This window comes from Somniosus microcephalus, chromosome 1 (genome assembly GCF_052327205.1).
Source record: "Somniosus microcephalus isolate GS21.2 chromosome 1, FLI_Smic_1.0, whole genome shotgun sequence".
Lineage (NCBI taxonomy): Eukaryota > Metazoa > Chordata > Chondrichthyes > Squaliformes > Somniosidae > Somniosus > Somniosus microcephalus.
Genome location: NC_140987.1, coordinates 240072746 through 240094102, shown reverse-complemented (window position 1 = coordinate 240094102; position 21357 = coordinate 240072746).

Genomic DNA, 21357 nt, shown 5'->3' with positions numbered 1-21357 from the left:
AGAGATTTTAAACTATTGATAATGCCAGATCCCTGTGTGAGCGTGATCTTGGGTCTGGACTTCCAGTGCCACCACCAAAGTATCACGCTCACCTACGGTGGGTCCCAGCCGCCCCTCACAGTGTGCGGTCTGGCTACCCTGAAGGTCAAGCCGCCCTCTCTGTTTGCCAACCTCGCACCCAACTGTCGACCCATAGCGACCAAGAGTAGGCGGTACAGCTGGGAGGACAGACGGTTTATTGCGTCGGAAGTAGAAAGACTCAAGCGGGAGGGTATCATTGAATGCAGTACCAGCCCGTGGCGCGCCCAGGTAGTAGTAGTTAAGGGTAGCGAAAAGAAGCGGAGGTGATAGATTATAGCCAGACGGTTAATCTATACACCCAGCTAGACGCCTACCCTCTGCCCCGCAGAGCGGATATGGTTAACCAAATCACGCAATACCGGGTGTTTTCCACCATCGACCTGAAATCAGCATACCACCAGCTCCCCATTAGGCCGGAGGACCGTCCATACACCGCCTTCGAGGCGAACGGACGCCTCTACCACTTCCTCAGAGTCCCCTTTGGGGTAACAAATGGGGTCTCGGTCTTCCAGCGGGAGATGGACCGCATGGCCGATGAGAACCAGTTAACAGCCACCTATCCATACCTAGACAATGTCACCATCTGCGGCCACGACCAGCAAGACCACGACTCGAACCTCGCGAGATTTCTGAAAACCGCCCTCAGACTCAATCTCACCTACAACGAGGATAAGTGTGTCTTTAGCACCACGCACCTCTGTATCCTGGGCTGCGTGGTGGAAAATGGGGAAATCCGTCCGGACCCCGACCGATTGCGCCCCCTACGGGAGCTACCCCTACCAAACACTCCCAAGGCCCTGAAAAGGTGCCTGGGGTTTTTCTCCTATTACGCCCAATGGGTCCCCAATTATTCCGACAAGGCCCATCCCCTCCTGAAATCAACGTCCTTCCCGCTCACGGCCGAGGCCCACGCTGCCTTCAACAGCATTAAACACGACATTGAGAAGGCCGCGCTGCAGGCAGTGGACGAAAACATCCCTTTCCAGGTCGAAAGCGATGCGTCCGACTTCGCTTTAGCAACCACCCTCAACCAGGATGGGCGGCCCGTAGCCTTTTTCTCAAGAACCCTCCAAGGGCCCGAGATCAGGCACTCCTCGGCAGAGAAGGAGGCCCAGGCCATAGTGGAGGCAGTGCGGCACTGGAGGCACTACGTAGCCGGCAAACGCTTCACCCTGCTTACCGACCAGCGGTCGGTAGCCTTCATGTTTAACAACAAACAGAGGGGGAAGATCAAGAACGACAAAATTCTCAGGTGGCGGATCGAACTCTCCACGTTTGAGTACGACATAATATATAGGCCGGGGGCCCTCAACGAATCCCCCGACGCCCTATCATGAGGGATGTGTGCCAGCATCCAGGGGGACAGGCTACAGGGCCTCCACAATGGCCTCTGCCACCTGGGGGTCACCCGGCTATTCCACTTTATAAAATCCCGTAACCTGCCCTATTCCATCGAGGAGGTCCGGTCTATGACCAGGGACTGCCGCACCTGTGCGGAATGCAAGCCCCGTTTTTTCAGGCCCGACCGAGCCCACCTGATCAAAGCTACACGGCCATTCGAGCACCTGAGCTTAGATTTCAAGGGACCACTCCCCTCCACCGACCGCAATGTGTACTTTCTCAACATTGTGGACGAGTACTCCCGCTTCCCATTCGCCTACCCCTGCCCAGACATGACCAGTGCCACGGTCATCAAGTGCCTCGGCAGCCTGTTTTGCACGTTCGGCATGCCTAACTACATCCACACTGACAGGGGGGCGTCGTTCATGAGCGACGAACTGCGCCAATACCTGCTGTCGAAGGGGATAGCCACGAGTCGGACCACTAATTATAACCCCCGGGGTAATGGGCAAGTGGAGAGGGTGTGGAAGGCGGTCACCTTAGCACTAAGGTCTAAAGGCCTCCCTACCTCCCGCTGGCAAGAGGTCCTCCCAGACGTACTCCACTCAATAAGGTCGCTACTGTGTACTGCTACTAACGCCACTCCTCACGAGAAGATGTTTGTTTTTCCCCGCAAATCAACCTCAGGAGTGTCCCTACCTTCGTGGCTCTCCACCCCAGGGACAGTCCTATTACGGAAGCATGTGAAGGGCCACAAAACGGATCCCCTTGTGGAGGCAGTACACCTACTCCACGCAAACCCACAGTACGCGTACGTCAAGCACGCCGACGGGCGTGAGGACACCGTGTCCATAAAGGACCTCGCCTCGGCAGGAAGCGACGACGACCCATCCTCACCACCCCCAGAAGAACCTCCACCATCTCCAGAGGTATCCTCACCACCCCCAGAAGTACCTGCAACACCCCCAGCACAGGGGTATGCCCAGGAGGGCACCACGGACTCCCGGTCGGAACCCAAGGTACTGTTGCGACGTTCAGGAAGGACTATCACCCCCCCGGACAGACTAAATCTGTAGAAGGGGTGAATGTGATGAAATATATGCCTTCATCAGCCCCTGTGTTTTAACTGCATTGTATTGTGTGTACCGCCCCCTTTTTCCTATTGTGTGTATTGGCTCCGCCCCTGTCTTTTGTCATATAAAGGTCTCAAGAGCTGTATGAGTCATTTCTGCCAGACGAATCCGATGTGGAAAGACATGCAATGTTCTTAGTGATTAAAAGCCTTCAGTTGAATCCTTTAATTCCTTGTCTTTGAGTTATTGATGGCACATCACACACCTTATCAAAGCCACACGGCCATTCGAGCGCCTAAGTCTGGACTTCAAGGGACCCCTTCCCTCTGCCGACCGTAACATATACTTCCTCAATATCATTGATGAATATTCCCGCTTCCCCTTCACCATTCCCTGCCCAGACATGACCAGTGCCATGGTCATCAAGTGTCTCTGTAATCTATTCTGCATGTTTGGCATGCCGAACTACATACACAGCGATAGGGGGACGTCATTCATGAGTGACGAGCTGCGCCAGTTCTTGCTCTCGACGGGGATAGCCACTAGCAGAACCACTAGCTACAACCCGCGGGGTAATGGGCGAGTGGAAAGGGAGAATGCTACTGTTTGGAAGGTTGTCACGTTAGCCTTAAAGTCAAAAGGCCTTCCGACCTCCCGCTGGCAGGAAGTCCTCCCAGACGTGCTCCACTCCATAAGGTCTCTGTTATGTACTGCCACTAACGCTACCCCTCACGAAAAGATGTTCGTTTTCCCCCGGAAATCCACCTCGGGCATATCTCTACCAGCGTGGCTGACGTCTCCGGGGACAGTACTATTGCGGAAGCACGTGAGAGGCCATAAAACGGACCCCCTTGTGGAAAAGGTACAGCTCCTCCATGCAAACCCTCAGTACGCCTATATCGAATACTCTGACGGGAGAGATGACACTGTTTCCATAAAAGACCTCGCTCCCTCGGGGAGTGGAGAGAACGATGGGAGACTACCCGATGAAGACCTACACTACAAAGAGACAGGACGCCCAGAGGTATCAATACCCAACTTTAACCTGGAGGACACTGCAGATAACCTGGAAGACACTGCGGAGGCCCGGACAGCGGAGGAACCAGAATCCACTCCCCTAGAGGCACCCCAACCGGCTTTGCGCTGATCACTGAGAACTGCAAAACCTCCTGACAGACTCACTTATACCAACTTTTAAGAAACATCACCCCGATGGACTAAATCTATAGAAGGGGTGAATGTAATGAAATCTGTTTGTCTTGATCCTGTATTCGTTTTGCACTCATGTATATTACCCTCCCCCACTGTGTATAGTTTCACTTCCTCTTTCCCGACTAACCTGGAAGGTTCCAGGTCTTGGCTCTTGGCTCCGCCCCGACTTCTCTTACATAAAGATCCCAGGATCTGTATGACTCATTCCTGTGAACCAGTCGGCGTGTTGAGATGTTAGCTCTGATCATAGTGATTAAAAGCCAACTTGTTTAAGTCAATAACTTCTAGTTTTGTGGTTATTGAAGGCCCATCATGGATGGAAACCAAAGCTGCAGTGCCTGTGAAGAGAGACTTTGTATTTTGAAACCAGACAGGACTCTGAATTATGCATTAGACCGAATTGGAGACAAATCTAAATTCAGTTTAGTCCTATAGTTAAGGCCATCAAGCAGTCTACATATATAATCGGAAACAGATTAACAGCCATTGAGGCTGGACAGGCCCATCAAGGAACCTTTCATGACAATACAAGTCAATTATTGGGCCGGTAGATGCAATTATCAGCCATCTAAAAACAGTTAGTATGGATTGCTACCATTGTTTAAAATAGACCGCCAAGATTAAGACAAAGAACTAACCTGATTTGGCACGCAGATAAGGGTTTTCGAAAAAGGTATAATTGAAGGCCCCCGGGTAGCAATCGATCTCTCTCTCTCTGTGTGCCGGTGCTGCTGCTCTCTCTGCTCTTCTGCCCCTCGCCCTCGTGGCTGTGGCTCTTGCCCCGTCCCGCGCTTACCCCCTGGCCTTTGCCCATGCCCTTTTCCTACTCCATCTGGGCTTGCCCCGGCACCGGGTCGGGCGGACATGGACAATTCAGGCCAGGCGAGGCGGGACGCGACGAGGGAAGGAGGGAAGACCACCAGAGGGAAGGCCACCTGAGGAAGACCGGCTGAAGAAGACCAACTGAGGAGACGAACTGAGGGGAGGCTTCGAATTAGCAGGCCTTCAGGCTTGGACGACCTTCGAATATCTGTACACCAACTCAAACTGGCGGCTGGCGATGAAGAATCATCCCTGCAAGGTAAAGAACCCAAACAGAGACTTTAACTTTGGGGTACTCGAACCTGGACAACGGCCTTGCAGGGCCCGGAGACCACATGACGACGGCAGGCTCCAGAGAGCGCCAAGAGCGAACCCCGAACCCCACCGCTGTTTTGAGTCCAACAAACCTTTTGATTGGTGAGCATGAAGTTCTGACCCCTCATAGCTTAATCTAATTAGGTATAGGGGGTGGGATAAGGATAAGGGGATTGTTAAGATAGTTGTTTTCCCTCGCTGTGTCGTATGTTCCCCATTCCCTGTATAAATATATAGTTATTCTTCTTTTGTATTTTTGCCTGTACAAGTGTACACTATTAATTTTTCCATAAGATTGTATCAAGTTTTCCTCTTCAATAAAATCTTGGTTTTTGTTTACATCCAACCACCTGTCTACTCGAGTCTTCTCTGTACCGCCGCCTTGTACCTAAGTCCGGTGTCTAGAACCCAGGGGTGTGGGAACGATTCGAACCGCTCACAAAACAGTCAGAGGCATAACTGACTGGGCGTATGCGCCAAACACCACCACACGCCACCCCCTACAGAAATGGTGACCGCGGCAGGACACCGGCAACAAGGTTGCGATGCAGTAGACACCGGTTCGGATGAGGGAACCGTGAATGAGGAAAGGATTTCTGATTATATGTTTAGCAAGGTGAATATCACTAAGAAGTGGATCACCACTCTGTTAAGGGCTGGGCGTCCGATAGATGCAGCAGCTAAGTGGACAGAGGGAAAGGAATGCAAGAAGTCCTTAGAGAAGGCAGTTTGGCTGATGTGCTTTAAAAAGCAGGTCCATCTCTTGGACAGGCTCGTTGCAGCACAGGCAGTCGAGATAAGGGAGTCAACCCTGGAGATCCGGGATAAGGCTCTCACAGGGGAGAAATTATTAGTAGCTTTGCAGGCTCTGAACCAAGAGAGAGTACATTTAGTAGGAGAAAACAAGGCCCAGTTGGAATACCTACGGTGCCAAGTCACCGAGGCCAAGGGAAATGAGTTAAGGTTGCGGGAGAAAAACGCCCGCTTGGCAAGGCAGATCAGGGAACAGGAAGAGAAAGTACAGGAGGTAAAAGCCGCTTACAAGCTAGCGAGAGAACAGGGGTTTGAGGAGGCAGACCACTGCCCCTGTAAAGAGCGGATAGAAAATCTGAGCCGGGCCCTCTGGAGGGCAAAGGGCATGGTATGCCTCATAAGCCCAAAGGCAGGCCAGGCAGATTTTATTGGGAATGAGGGGAGGACAGTTCCAACGTCACCTGTAGTGCTTAGGGATGACCCGGTTGAGAGAGGAGACCTCACGGCCACCACCCGTAGCGCCAAGTTTCAGTGAAGTTTGGCAGCAAGGCGGGGTGGAACCGAGGGTGGAACTCGAAGTGGAGCCAGAGGTGGAGGCGGAGGCGGAGGTAGAGCAATCCCCGCCCGAGAAGATGGAACCGGGACCGATGTGTCCAGTGCAGCATCGGCGGTTCGGCCCACCCGCCAATGGCGACAATTAGGGACCCCTCCAAAACCAGTTCGTATTACCCTTTAACACCCAACAGCTCAGGATTATGGTCAACCACATCCTGAAGCTTTCCGCAAGGGGAGACCCCTCGATCTACTTCAGGGAAATAGAGCAGACCACCAGCGTCAACGACTGCGATGACGCTGAGAAGGCCAAGATGCTGCTATTCTCCCTGGTGAGTAATCTCCTCCAATCCTTCTCTGATGAGTGTAAAAGGGGGCAGAGCGCGTATGAGGAGCTTAGAGATGCGGTTCCAGAGGCCATGGGGATGGATGAGTGAAGTCCATTCTCTCGTGTGGAGAAAGCGATCCAGCTCTCAGGGGAAACCCCGCAGGCTTTTTCGGACCGGCTGTGGCTGGTCTACCGGAGGGCCTGCCGGGGGATGCCGGACCGGGCGTTCCTGAATGGGGATTTCCTGACACATTGGCTCCTTTGCCTGGTGGCAAACAGCTTGCCACAGGTCCGGACCAAGGCAGAAGCCTGGTTCGACCCCAAAAATCCCCAAACCACCGAACTCACGGTGATTAGGCAGCTCACTCTGGCTTAAAAAACGGTAGGGGAGCCGATGCTCACCCACCCAAGGGAAAGGTGCATGAGGTAAAACCCGGACTGGGTAGGAAAGAGTGGCACCAGGAAGGGAGTAACCCCACCCCACCCACAAAGGCGACTTGTTACGGGTGCGGGAAGGATGGTCACTGGTGGAAGGAGTGCAAAAACCCTTGGAAAGATAACAAGGGAAAGAATTCCACAGCCCCAGCCCAAAAGGTGGAGGCAGGAATCACTCCCGCAGCGGTCGAATCATTTTTGGACGCAATGAGGTCCATATTGACTGGCCAGGGGAGAGTAGCAGCCGCCACCGGTGCTCTCACCCCGTCAGCCCCACCCAACCCACAGCCCTGACTAGAACCAGCGCAGCCTGTCGACCTGTGTCCCTTTCAAAACGACGAGGGGAACAGGCCCTGTGTTAAAATGCGGGCGGAGACGGTGCAGGGGAGATATTCGGTGGACACTGGAGCTTCCAGCACGGTGGTCCATTCGGAAGACCCGACCAATCCACCCCAGTCTAACAAGATCCCATTTAGCTTAATGGGATCTACAGGGAACGAGCAGGCTGAGGGAATGGCCAAACCTTTGGCCATAGATTTAGGAGCCCTCCCTACCACGTGGGAGGATAACCAATGGACCCACGAGGTGGCCGAGCAGAGTGCTAGGGAAGGAGAATTATGGGATCCCTGTAGAGCAGGCCCGGTAGCCGCAGTCCGGGACAAGGGAGGCACACAGGGGGTGACTTTGGCTCCGGACCTAAAGCAGGTCCACGCCCAAGATCCCGTCTGTAGGGCCGTCCCGGTAAAGGAAGAGAAAGGGGAGCCCCTAGACGGTCCGTTCGGGGCAGCGGGCGAGCCTTCAGCACAGGTTTTAAAACAGGCCGCTGGTTATATCAACCAGTGTAAGCTGTTTACACCTGAAAGGGGAAAGCAGTCAGTTAGTGAAGGGCCTGAGGATAAAGATCCTCAGCCTGCAGCAGGAGTGAGTTCACAGACTGCAGAGTCAGGCGCTGTGGCTTGCTTGAAGGGAGGGACCATCCCACCCATTGATTGGGACACTCCCCCTCTCTTCTGGGATCCAGACGAGGGGGAGGGACCCGAAGGCGAAAAATCTGCCCCTAACCCAGGTGTAGAGAGGGAGGGACCTGAGGTCGAAAACCCCGCCCCGGACCCAGCCATGGGACCTGGGGGGCGGAGACTCTCAGATCGCAGCAGCAGGCTGCGAAAAGTTACCTGCCCCTAGCCCGGGTTCGGGAGGGGTCAAGCCTGGGGGAGCAGCAGTTTGGGTAAAAGGCCCATTAGCCAAGAAAGCCCCACCCGTCAAAGCCCCAGAAGGTCCCCACGGACGCACGAGCCAAGAAAGCCGTGGTCACCAGCCCTCCAGTTACCAAGGGCCACCCTTCGAGCCAGGGAGAGATCCAAGGACAGAGGTCCTCAGCCAGCAGCCACGGGCTGCGAGGGACCAACGGTGAAGGACAGTGCGGTCACGCCGGGGGTAGCGGCGAGCCGCAGTCCAAGCAGGGATTAGCCTGGCCGCCCAGAGATGGTTGGCGCATGTATATTGCTTAGTTTAAGTTTTAGTTTAAGTTTAAGTTTTAAGTAAAGTGTAATTATTTAGCTTAAGTTTGGGTGTTTATAATTTAAGTTAAATAAGGTGATGGGTAGTTTTATGTAAGTAGGCTGTTAAGAATGTATCTTTGGGTCGAGGTCGCGGGACCCGACCATGCTTCACCAAGCCAGAGAATCTCTTGGGGACTTGGCTGCATGTTCTTTTACATCTTTTTGCAGAAAGATTTTCAGGATGGAATGGATCGTGTTCCTATTCGCCCTGATCGGGATGAGTGTGGAGAGGAGGGGCGACATCCAAGACTCCCACTTCTACAGGTGTTCGGGAGACAAGGCACCCCTGGCGATCGATGGGAGTGGTGAATAGGATGTGGAGGAGACTGCCATTTACTTCCACGAGGGAAGGTGGCCAGGATGGCTGGGGTCCAATTTGTCTCAGTACTCCAGCCAAACCGGATTCACATACGTGGAAACCTCCCTCCTGTGCCCCAGGGTATGAGTCGTTATCACGAGGGTCAGCGTCATCATTGGAAAGCGAATATGTTTAACGTGTAAAGGACACATTCCACTGGATAGGTGGTGGTGGCTCAGGAAGTTGAGCAAGGACATGAGGAACCCTGAAGTCGAGTGGGAACGGTTGGGAAACAACAGCGATCGGACGATTACCGGGACTCATGGAGGACTAAGCGTGTGTTGGGACAAGTGGTGGGAACCGGTTCAGGGGATTTACATCTGTATGTGGGGGTCAGAGATGGTCTACCCCGCAGGCATATCCATTATGTACCACCTGCAGTGGCACGATACCAGGAAGGGGATAAGGTGGGATACCAGCCTGAAGGTGTGTGCGGTCCCATACACCCAGATCCCAGTCAATGCCACTGAACTTGTGCCCGCCCACGGCGCAGGCGGTGAGGCTATCCAGGGAAGATTGCCCCACCGCCACCAAGGGACCAGGGAATGGGTTAGTACTAGTCCCCACCGATCAGATGCTGTACCAGGGGGTACACTACGCGGTGGCCTCCATGATTTTAAATCTCACCGAGGTACATTTACCGGAGTGGTGCCCCAAAGAAACAGAGCAGCTATACCAGACCCTATTAAAGGACATGTTCAAAAAGTTTTACAAGTTCGATTTTTCCCACGTGGACAAAACCGAACTCTACACCACACACCGAGAATTTTTGGGTAATGCAGGGAGGCAAAGAAGGGGAGTATGGAATGATGTTTTTACTGCATTTAATACTGGGACCTCTGTCATCAACAGCTTGGATGACATAGAGCTGCAGACCCAGGTAAATGGTTTAAAAACACAGTTAAAAAGGATATTACTGGATGAGAACAAGGTAGTGGGCTCGGAGTTGCATGAGGACCAGGCCATGACGATCCATTTAAAAGAGATCATAGCCGAGTTTGAAAAGCACGCAAAGACAGTAAATGCTCTCATAAGGGAGGACAGAAATGCTTCTGACCAGGCTGCGCAGAATGAGGTGTGCGTGTTATACGGGGTGTGGTTACTGGGCGAGGGCCGCAGTAATCTGAAGGATTTAAAACAGGGTTTGGTCCTCTCCTGGATTAGCAACAAGCACCTCGCAGCCCTCCAACCTTTTGAGAATGCATTGAGCCCGTGCCAACTCCAGCTAGCCTCCGAAGCCTATCCAGTCCCCGTGGATTGTGGGCGGTCCAACCACACAATCATGGGAGTAGTAGTTAGGATGCCGGTCATGGGTAGGACAGCCCGACCCGCACTGGTATACAGGGTTCAGAACATTGGAGTCATTCAAGGGGGTGCACACATTCGTTTCACAGCGGTCCCACCTTACATCATAAAGTGGGAGCACGCTATGACAGGTACTGACCTCTCAGGGTGCCGGAGCTGGGGAGCACACATAATCCTGTGTCCCCAGCACTTGAATGCCTATTCAAAACCGCAGTGTGGGTTCAGAGCTGCTGACGCGAAGCCTATAAATTGTACCATGGAGGCAATGGCACAAGGCCATGTTCCCCCGCAGGTAGCATATATAGGAGGTGGGACATATTGCGTCACCACCGGCGCGTCCCACTACCAGCATGGACAGCATAGCTAGTGTCCGGTTAGTGATAGCAGTTTCTGTTTTAAACCCGAGGCAGAAGTTCAAGTGGCCCAGGAGTGAATTGTCCCCATTCCTGAACCCTCCACTGTTCACCTCACTGTGCAGGAGAATTTTACGAATTTGCAGAAGTACATAGCGCACTTTGGCTACGAAATTCCCCCTCTCCCTGCGCACCTTACCAAAATACTCAAAGCCGTTATAGTTTCGCAGAAACATTTTTACACTCTCGAACAGAAAACAGTAGAGATAGGAACTAAGATATAGGATATTGTGACTCCACCCTGGTGGAACATTTTCAGTAATATAGAGGTCCCTTCGTGGATCAGACTGGCTTCCCTCATTCTCGTGGTTTGCCAGTTAGGGATAGTGTTGTATTTAGTGTGTATCCAGTGTAAGGGAAAAGGTCAGTAGTCAGAATTCTGAAACCAGAGGATCTGGAAGGAACATTATATAAAGGTGGAGGGAGATACGCCAGTTTAAGTCTTTTTCCCTGTATTTTGATTGAAGGATTGTAATTTCTTTTGTGTTTTTTATTTTTAATGAAGGTTTTCTTTTGTTGTTTTTTTTTTGCGACGCGGTTTAATAAAGATATGTGTACCAAGTGGTGCAGGGGTGTTGGACCCCTCCATGCTTGGATATGTGTGTAAAGTCTGTAACTTTACTCTCTGCATGCTGATGTACACTACATTTTTGCAGAATGGGAAGTGCATGTGTCGTGGGTATATTAGATAGGTAATTACAGGCGAGGGTTGACTATGGAGGGTTAGAAAAATTTTGCTCACCTTAAAAGTATGATACTTCAAGCAAGTTTTAGTATCACGGGGGGAATGTAAGATTTGCAAAATTTCTGCATTTCCTCGAAGGCTGTTATTAATAAACGGGACCTGTGTGGACATTTTAAATCAAAAAGTGTAGTGTATGTGCCTTTAAGAGCCCCCTGTGTACTGTAATGCCGGTAATGGCCACTCGGGCTATATAAGCCTGTATATTGTGTTGTATCAGTTAGTTCCCCTCCAGTCATTGTTCAGTAAACACCTGTGAAACCAACTCCTGTCTTCAGTGTCTCTATTAACACATGGACACAACAGTGGCGACGAAGTGGAAACGGACTTACCTGCAATTCGGCAGCACCTCAAGGACATCGATTCCTCTGGCGTCCAAAGCCAAAGAAAAGCAAGAAAAAGAAAAAGCTGTGGTTTCACCAGCTAGCCGAGCTGGTGGCAGGTACTGCAATAATCCTTCCTGGGCGTCGGGCTGGGGCTCCAGCGGCTGGCTCTGCAGCTAGGCCAAGCAGCGAAGGCGCAGGCAAGCAGTAACAGATGGGGAGGGAGCACTCGGGAGACGGCCGGCACTGCAAGCAGGTCGGCGTTCAGACCTAGCAGAGAGAGTCCGGCGGGAACGAGTCTCCACCTGTAAATAAATAAATAAAAAGAAGGGAAACCCGTGGAAAACACTGTTGTCATCGGCAGCAGCGGCAGGGAAGCGCGGGAAGCGCCATATCTTTTCTGCAGAAAAGAAAGAAAAGCGCGGGAAGTGCCATTTTTTTTCCAGGATGCCTAAGTTTGGCAATATTGATGCTTTTGATAACGATATAGAGGATTGGACCACATATGTGGAAAGAGTGGAGGTATATTGCACAGCAAATGGAATAGAAAATGAAAAAAAAGCGTCAGTACTTCTAAATCTAATGGGCGCAAAGACATACAGGCTGTTACGAAACTTAATCACTCCAGCCAAACCAAAGGACAAGAATTTTAAAGAAATTGTTGATACCCTACAGGAGCACTTAAACCCAACACCGCTGCTGATAGCGGAACGATTCAAATTCTTCAAGAGGAATCAACACAAGAATGAAAGTAACGCTGATTACCTCACCGAATTAAGAAAGCTATCAAAGCACTGCCAATTCGGGGCAGGACTAGCAGATTATCTTCGAGACAAATTCGTCTGTGGTCTCCTAAGTGAAGGAACACAGAAAAGGCTGCTTTCTGAGAAAGATTTAACACTGGACAAGGCTTTCAGTATGGCTGCATCATACGAAGCAGCCGCAAGAGGAGCTGCTGAGATACAACAAAAGACACAGGACTTCGGCACCCATGAAATGACACAGGGTTTCGAGAGATGTTATCGCTGTGGCAGATCCACCCATGACCAGAGGGACTGCTGGTTCAAGGACAAAGCATGCAGGCAATGCGGAAAGATTGGACACATTGCACGGGTATGCCGATCTGGACAAAAAAAATCCACGGACAGGAAAAAAAAAATCAATAAAGAAAAGTACAGAAAGGTACAAATGATGACGGACAGTAGCTCCGAAGACCAGAAGAGTGGTAGCAACTCCGAAATCAAGAGACTAAGCTGTCTCAAATTACAGAATGTAATTGCCAAAGAAGATTACCAGACCATTCGGGTTACCCTCACGATAGCAGGGTCCCCAGTTAAAATGGAGCTAGATACAGGATCAGCTCTGACCGTCATAAATCGACGGGATTACGAGCGGCTATTTCCGCATATACCTTTAAAAGACACATCCATTATCTTAAAAACATATACGGGGCAGAAAGTATACACCAAAGGAAAAATAAGGGTGCATGTTGTATACAACGGCAAGGAAATACAGAAGTTGTATTTATGCGTTCTACAAGATGGTGGTCCACCGCTGTTGGGACGTGAATGGATCAGGAAAATACGTTTAGACTGGCACTCCATTCAGGCACTGACAGTGACCAGTAAGGAAAAAAATGATGATGACGTCATACCTGAACGATTAAAAGACATCTTGGCCAACGCCAAAGAAGTGTTTCAAGAGAAACTAGGAACCTTGAAAGGCGTCACCGCCTCAATAAAAGTGGAAGATGCGGCAATTCCCAAGTTTTTTAAGGCAAGACCGGTGCCATACGCAATTCGTCCAGCAGTCGAGGCAGAGCTGGAGAATTTGGAAAAGGCAGGCGTATTATCCAAAATAGATTGGAGCGAGTGGGCAACACCCATCGTCCCGGTCATGAAGAAAACGTTGAATAATAATAAATCTGAAGAACAGAGAAAAATTCGCATCTGTGGAGACTTCAAGGTGACTGTAAACCCGGTCCTTCACATGGTACAGTATCCTCTTCCGAGGATAGAAGATATTTTCGCCTCACTATCCGGAGGGAAACGTTTCACCAAAATTGACTTGGCACAGGCACATCTACAAATGGAGGTTGAAGAGGCCTCTAAAAAGTATCTCATGATAAATACACACAAAGGCCTGTACCAGTACAATCGACTGGTTTTCGGAGTAGCATCCGCTCCAGCTATCTGGCAAAGAGCTATGGAGCAAGTCCTCCAAGGGATTCCGGGCTCTCAATGCTACCTAGACGACATCCTTGTAACAGGAGAAAACGACAACGAGCACCTTGTCAATTTGGAGCACGTGCTCACTAGGCTGAGAGAATGGGGCCTACGAGCAAATCGCCCCAAGTGCGAGTTTTTCCAGAATCAAATATCATATTGTGGCCACATAATTAATAAGGAAGGGTTGCATAAGTCACCTGAAAAAATTGAAGCGGTCATAAAAGCCCCAGCACCTGAAAATGTTTCACAATTAAGGTCGTTCCTGGGATTAATAAATTACTATCATAAATTTTTACCGAACTTATCAACTCTTCTGCACCCTCTTAACGCACTGCTACAAACGGGAGTAATTTGGAAATGGAGCGAAGACTGTAAACGTGCCTTCCGTAAACGTGCCTTCCATAAATGCAAAGACTTAATCACGTCCAAAGAAGTTTTGGCTCATTACAACCCATCACTGCCAATCAGACTGGCGTGCGATGCATCCCCTTACGGCATAGGAGCAGTATTATCGCATAAATTCCCTGATGGCTAGGAACGGCCGATAGCTTTTGCGTCACGCTCATTGAACTCAGCTGAGCGTAACTATGCCCAAATCGACAGGGAAGCACTCAGCCTGGTATGGGGAGTGAAGAAATTCAACCATTACCTACATGGACAAAAATTTACCTTGTTGACTGACCATCAACCCCTCATCTCCATATTCAACCCTAAAAAGGGTGTTCCCATTATGACAGCGCAAAGGCTACAGAGGTGGTCCCTTTTTCTAGGGGCACACCAATATAACATAGAATACAAAGGATCAAAACAGCATGGGAATGCTAACGGTTTATCGCGCCTACCGTTGCCAACGGTAGAAGAAGCACCTACCGTAGACCCAGTGGAGATTTTCCACTCTACCATAGTCGAATGTCTACCAGTAACAAATTCTGCCATTGAAAGGGAAACTAGAAATGACCCGACTCTCTCACGAGTCTATGATTTAACAGGGAAGGGATGGCCAGCACATGGCGAACCACTGTTGCCAGCATTCTCGCAAAGAAGAGAACAGCTGTCAGTATGCCGAGGAACCTTGATGTGTGGATCCAGAGTGGTGATTCCACCCAAACTCCAGGATAAAGTTCTAAAGGAGCTTCACGAGGGGCATCTGGGTGGAGTGAAAATGAAGAACCTAGCCAGGGTGTTTGTATGCTGGCCAGGTATCGATGGAGACATCGAAGAAATGACCAAGAGCTGCCTAGGATGCCAGAAGGTCCAAAACGCTCCACCACAAGCCCCTCTACATCCATGGGAGTGGCCCTCATCTCCCTGGCAAAGGGTACACATCGACTTTGCTGGTCCATTTATGGACTCAATGTCCTTAATCGCGGTTGATGCACACTCCAAGTGGCCGGAGGTAATAAAGATGTCCTCCACCACCACGGAAAAAACCATCACAGTATTAAGGACCATATTTGCCAGGAATGGGCTGCCTGAACAGATCTGTTCTGATAATGGACTGCAATTTGTGTCCGAAGAATTCAGGAAGTTCTTAAAAAACAATGGGGTTAAGCACTACACGTCCGCCCCATACCATCCCGCCACCAATGGATTGGCTGAAAGGTTTGTCCAGACCTTCAAGAAGACCATAAAGGCCATGGGTAATGAAGACATAAAACTTCAGCATAAGGTGGATAACTTCTTGTTTGCATACAGGAATGCAACACATATGGTTACAAACCAAACTCCCGCCATGATGTTCTTCAATAGAAGCCCAAGATGCCGGCTGGATTTGATCAAGCCAAACATCAGAAGGGACGTGGAGAGCCGTCAATTTCAAGGCATGAATGAAAGGCCAACTAGAACCTTCCAGATAGGTCAACAAGTTTTGGCCCGGGACTACCGTGCCGAGAAATGGCAGCCTGGAGCTATCTGCACACGACTAGGACCACTGATGTATACCGTGGACATCGGAGAAAGCATAATAAGGCGCCATGCTGACCAAATCATAGAGTCATCCGAAAAGGGACAACCTACACCACAACTCTATATGCCTAATGATGAAGTAGAGATACCCATAGTATCTACCTCCGATCTGGTGATACTGGAACCCGATGAACCCGACACTGGCATTCAAGCCGAATCAGCCTTGCCAAAAGAACCTACTACACCACCAGAAACTACTACACCACCGAGGCGTTATCCAGACTGAGTCAGGAAGCCTCCAGAGAGACTGACTTATAATTGATTAACTGCAGCAATGTGTAGATTATTTTTCTTGTAACATGTAATTAATGATTACTTAAAATATTATGTACTGGTTGGCTAAAAGGGGAGGAATTGTAGTGTATGTGCCTTTAAGAGCCCCCTGTGTACTGTAATGCCGCTAATGGTCACTCGGGCTATATAAGCCTGTATATTGTGTTGTATCAGTTAGTTCCCCTCCAGACTTTGTTCAGTAAACACCTGTGAAACCAACTCCTGTCTTCAGTGTCTCTATTAACACACGGACACAACAAAAAGGGTACCCAAGATGGCGTCCATGCCTCGTGGCAGAAAGCCTGTGAGATTTTAAAATGGACTCTGCAACGCAGACAGCTTGTGGATCGAAACCAAAGCTGCAGTGTCTGTGAAGAGAGACTTTGTATTTTGAAACCAGACAGGACTCTGAATTATGCATTAGACCGAATTGGAGACAAATCTAAATTCAGTTTAGGCCTATAGTTAAGGCCATCAAGCAGTCTACATATATATTTGGAAACAGATTAACAGCCATCGAGGCTGGACAGGCCCATCAAGGAACTTTTCATGATAATGCAGGTCAATTATTGGGCTGGTAGATGCGATTATCGGCCATCTAAAAACAGTTAGTATGGATTGCTACCATTATTTAAAATAGCCCACCAAGATTAAGACAAAGAATTAACCTGATTTGGCGCGCAGATAAGGGTTTTCGAAAAAGGTATAATTGAAGGCCCCCGGGTAGCAATCGCTCTCTCTCTCTCTGTGTGCTGGTGCTGCTGCCCTCTCTACTCTTCGACCCCTCGCCCTCGTGGCTGCCGCTCTTTCCCCATCCCGCGCTTAACCCCTGGCCTTTGCCCGTGCCCTTTTCCCACTCCATCTGGACTTGCCCCGGCACCGGGTCGGGCGGACACGGACAATTCAGGCCAGGCGAGGCAGGACGCGATGAGGGGAGGATGGAAGACCACCGGAGGGAAGGCCACCTGAGGAAGACAGGCTGAAGAAGACCAACTGAGGAGACGAACTGAGGGGAGGCTTCGAATTATCGGGCCTTCAGCCTCGGCCGACCTTCGAATATCTGTACACCAACTCAATCTGGCGGCTGGCGACGAAGAATCATCCCTGCAAGGTAAAGTACCCAAACAGAGACTTTAACTTTGGGGTACTCGAACCTGGACAACGCTCTTGCAGCGCCCGGAGACCACATGATGACGGCAGGCTCCAGAGAGCACCAAGAGCGAACCCTGAACCCAACTGCTGTTTTGAGTCTAACAAACCTTTTGATTGGTGCGCATGAAATTCTGACCCCTCATAGCTTAATCTAGTTAGGTATAGGGGGTGGGATAAGGATAAGGGGATTGTTAAGGTAGTTGTTTTCCCTCGATGTGCCGTGTGTTCCCCGTTCCCTGTATAAGTATAGTTATTCTTCTTTTGCATTTTTGCCTGCACAAGTGTACACTAGTAATTTTTCCATAAGATTGTATCAAGTTTTCCTCTTCAATAAAATCTTGGTTTTTGTTTACATCCAACCACCTGTCTACTTGAGTCTTCTCTGTACCGCCACCTTGTACCTAAGTCTGGTGTCTAGAACCCAGGGGCGTGGGAGCGATTCGAACCGCCCACAAAACAGTCAGAGGCATAACTGACTGGGCGTACGTGCCAAACACCACCACACGCTACCCCCTACACCTCGCTTCGCCGGCTTAGCGCCTTAAGACAGTAGTGCAGCGCCTGTTTTAGCGCTCCTAGCACCTCCTGGGGCGAAGCAGGTCAATTTAGCAGAAGGAGGCGATAATTTGCGCCAGGCACTAAATTTCGCGCCCGCTCGAGTATAACGCCCCAAACGTGGCGATACTGAATTTCTCCCCCTAAGTCTTCAAAACTTCACATAATATTCAAAATGTGAACTGGCTGGTGAGTTATACAAGACCCATATAGTCAATTTCAAATAGTAATCAATGAGCTGGAAATGTATCTCAGTACTTGATTAGCTTTATTGAAAATAGATTCACATTGACTGGATAGAGTCAGTGAGTGGTGAGTGAACAGAACCAAATCTTTTTCTTTTTCTGTCTTTGCTAATGGACAACCAACCACTTCCTACAGTCTTTTTATGTTTCCTGTATAAATGTCTTTATACCTTGCCTTATGTCTATCCTTATGTTTCCTGTATAAATATCTTTATATTGCCTTACGTTTATCCACACCAAAATCCATCTTCTATTCTGTAGTGCATCCACTTAATTAATCCAATCTCCTTTGAATGCGATCAATCTCTCTTACAGCAGTCACATGGACCCATAGTTTGGTGTCACCAGCAAACCTCTGTTCCTGGCAGTTCCATTCTCTGTATCGCTAATGAACAGAACTTTAGAATTTTGGCCCAGTGTACTGTTGGGTGTTGGGCTTCAGCCCAGATTGTAATGCTTGAAATTAAGCTTTGATAAAGTCTATACTGCATGCAATTAGGGTTTGATGCAGCCTGTATTTCACAATATTAGGGTTTGGCCAATACCCTACAGTGCCTTAAAGTATTGGACCTTAAAGCAAACCCCAGTTCATTGCAGTTCACTAGGTTGTAGATACCAGTCTGCAGAGTTGAGTTACACTGTCAGCTGCAGCACACCATGCCTCACACTGCTTCGGCAGAAAGAACACTGTGCATGCATGTTTGCATGCCCGCACAAGGCTGTGCTCCCCAGACAGTTATTTTGTAATGCTAGGAGAGCACAGGTGGAAGAATGCACTCTCTCTTAATGTTAAGCTAATTTAAAAGGTTAGAAAACACCCAAACAACAATGACTAAACTTAAAAAATTCTTAATTGGCTGTAAGACACTTTGGGATGTCCTGAGGTCATCAAAGGAGCTATATAAATGCAAGACTGTCTTTTTTTCTCTATTTCAAGCAATTTTAAAATGGGGCTTTGCACCAGGCTTAAGATATACTAGAACCTGTGCGAAGCCCAAGTAGTTTGAGCCTACATCCTGGAGATGGATTGTCTATCCACTGCTTTCGGTGTCTCCTGGGTTACACTGCCACTTTCATGTCTTGGCCTAGCCAAAACTGCCTCATATTGACATAAAAGTGATATTAGAAGAGCACTGTTACATAAACGATTACATGTAATAGAATAGATGTAGAACTACTCTAATTATTGTAATTTAAACTGTATTACCAGTCTTGGCCTTCCAATTAAATTTCTTATTGTAAATAACAGGAATCAAAAGTACCACTTAGAAAGTGTCGCAAGTAGCATTTGTTTTAATGCAATTACATTTTTGTAGTGGAGATAAATTTCAGTGACATGCAGTTTGTGTACTTGTGCACTGACCTTTGCTCCCTAGCCCTGGATCCCTGCCAATCACAGAACAAAATCTCAGGGGTCAGGATACTAAGCACACAAACCATGTGATACTGAAATTGATCTTTTATGCAGAAACTTAAATAACATTGAACTGGATGTCAGTTAAAAGGTCTTATTTCAGGCATCAGTTTCATGGAGCATCATGACAAAAATTAATCTAATTTCTGTATCTACAAATTAACAACAACATTTATACAGTGCTCCTCACGCAAAAGAACATCTCAGACACTTAAAGGAGAGGTTCAGACACCAGCCAACAAAGGAAGGAGTTTGGGAGGTGAGACTGAAGGCATACTTCAAGAAGAAGGTTTCAAAGAGGCTACTGAAGACAGGAAGAGTTTTGAAAGAGAATTCCAGAAGGCACGTTCTTAATAGCCAACGGATTGGCTTCAGATGGCCAAGTAAAAAAGCATAAGCAGCAATCCCATCAAAGGAATGTAGGATGCAAGTTAGATGAATGGGTGGAGAAGATTTCCTACGTAGAGTTGGGCAAAACCAGGGAGTGATTTGAAAATAAGGGCAGGGATCTTAAACTGGATTTTCTAGAGCACAGGCAGCCAGTGGAGCTTGGAGAGGGTGGGGTGATGGGCATGTGGGGCTTCTGTGCAGGAGAGGACTCAGGCCACTGAATTTTATATTAGCTGAAATTTGTGGAGGATGAGAAATTGATCCTCGAGGTGGTGAAAGTATGGCTAAGGGTTTTGGCAGTAGTGGGAGCGAGGCAAGGCTTAGGTAGGCAATATTCTGGAGGTGGAAGAATGCAGCCTTGGTGACAGACCAAATGTGGAGTTGAAAGCTCAATGCAGGGTTGAACATGACAAAAATCAATCTCATCTCTGTATCAAAAACAGCGGATGGACAATCCAAGGTTGCACAGGTTCAAACTCATCAAGGCTGATGGAGTTGGGGGTCAGATGCACTTAGGTGCTGGTGAGAACTGAACAGAAAGGCTTCAGTTTTGTCAATGTGGAAATGTAGGAAGCTTTCACTCATCTGGGACTTGATGTCACACAAGCAGTTGGATAGGTACGGGTACATCCTGGAGTCAATGGTGGCAGCAGAGAGGTGTTGTTGCCATTTCAGATGCTAATTTTGAAGCTTTGGATGCATATATTATTTAGACTTTGTAAACACTACAAATTCATTATAGAACTAATTCCCAGTGGAGAGACATGTTCACAGGGAGTATGAGTCAAATAATTGGAGCTAGAATGTTGTAGTCCTATCTCCGATCTACATTCCCCTTGAGTGCGACCTCCCTGCAGGGAATGCAAAATCACAGGATTAACCCTTATTCACAATAGGTAAATAGGCCTTTGTGGCATTGCCACATTGGGGAAACACTGTGTGTATGTAGATAAACCTGTATAATCCCCTTTTAACTGCTGTATTCCCCTCCCCCCGCAAGACAGTTGCAAGCTGAGAGGAACAAGGCACGTTCAGACTTGCCTGCTGCTGATAGAAGGAAAACCAATCAGGTTCCAGCAGGTGACCAATCCGTGAGTCATCACAGGTTCGCGGGCTTCACGAATTCAGTACTGTATTGTGAGAGTTGGAGTAAAGACCTATTTCTTGTAGCTCGCTGTGTTGCCTATTTCTTTACGCAGGAGACCGTAGTCCCCCACATTGGTGACCCCGAATGTCGACGGCCGAAGCCCCCGACTCACGCAGCCCTACAGAGGCCAGCAACGACCCGATGGCAACCAGCAGCAGCCTGATGTCGGCCGGCGCCGCGTCCTTGAAGCTCCCCACCTTCTGGGAACACCAAGCACCAGCTTGGTTCGCGCACTCGGAGGCCCAATTCACCCTTCGCAGGGTTCAAGACGATGAAGAAAGGTACCGCCACGTAGTCTCAGCACTAGCAAGCTCTACCGCCGCCGAAGTTCTCGACCTGCTGGGGAACCCACCACAGACCGGCAAGTACTCAACCA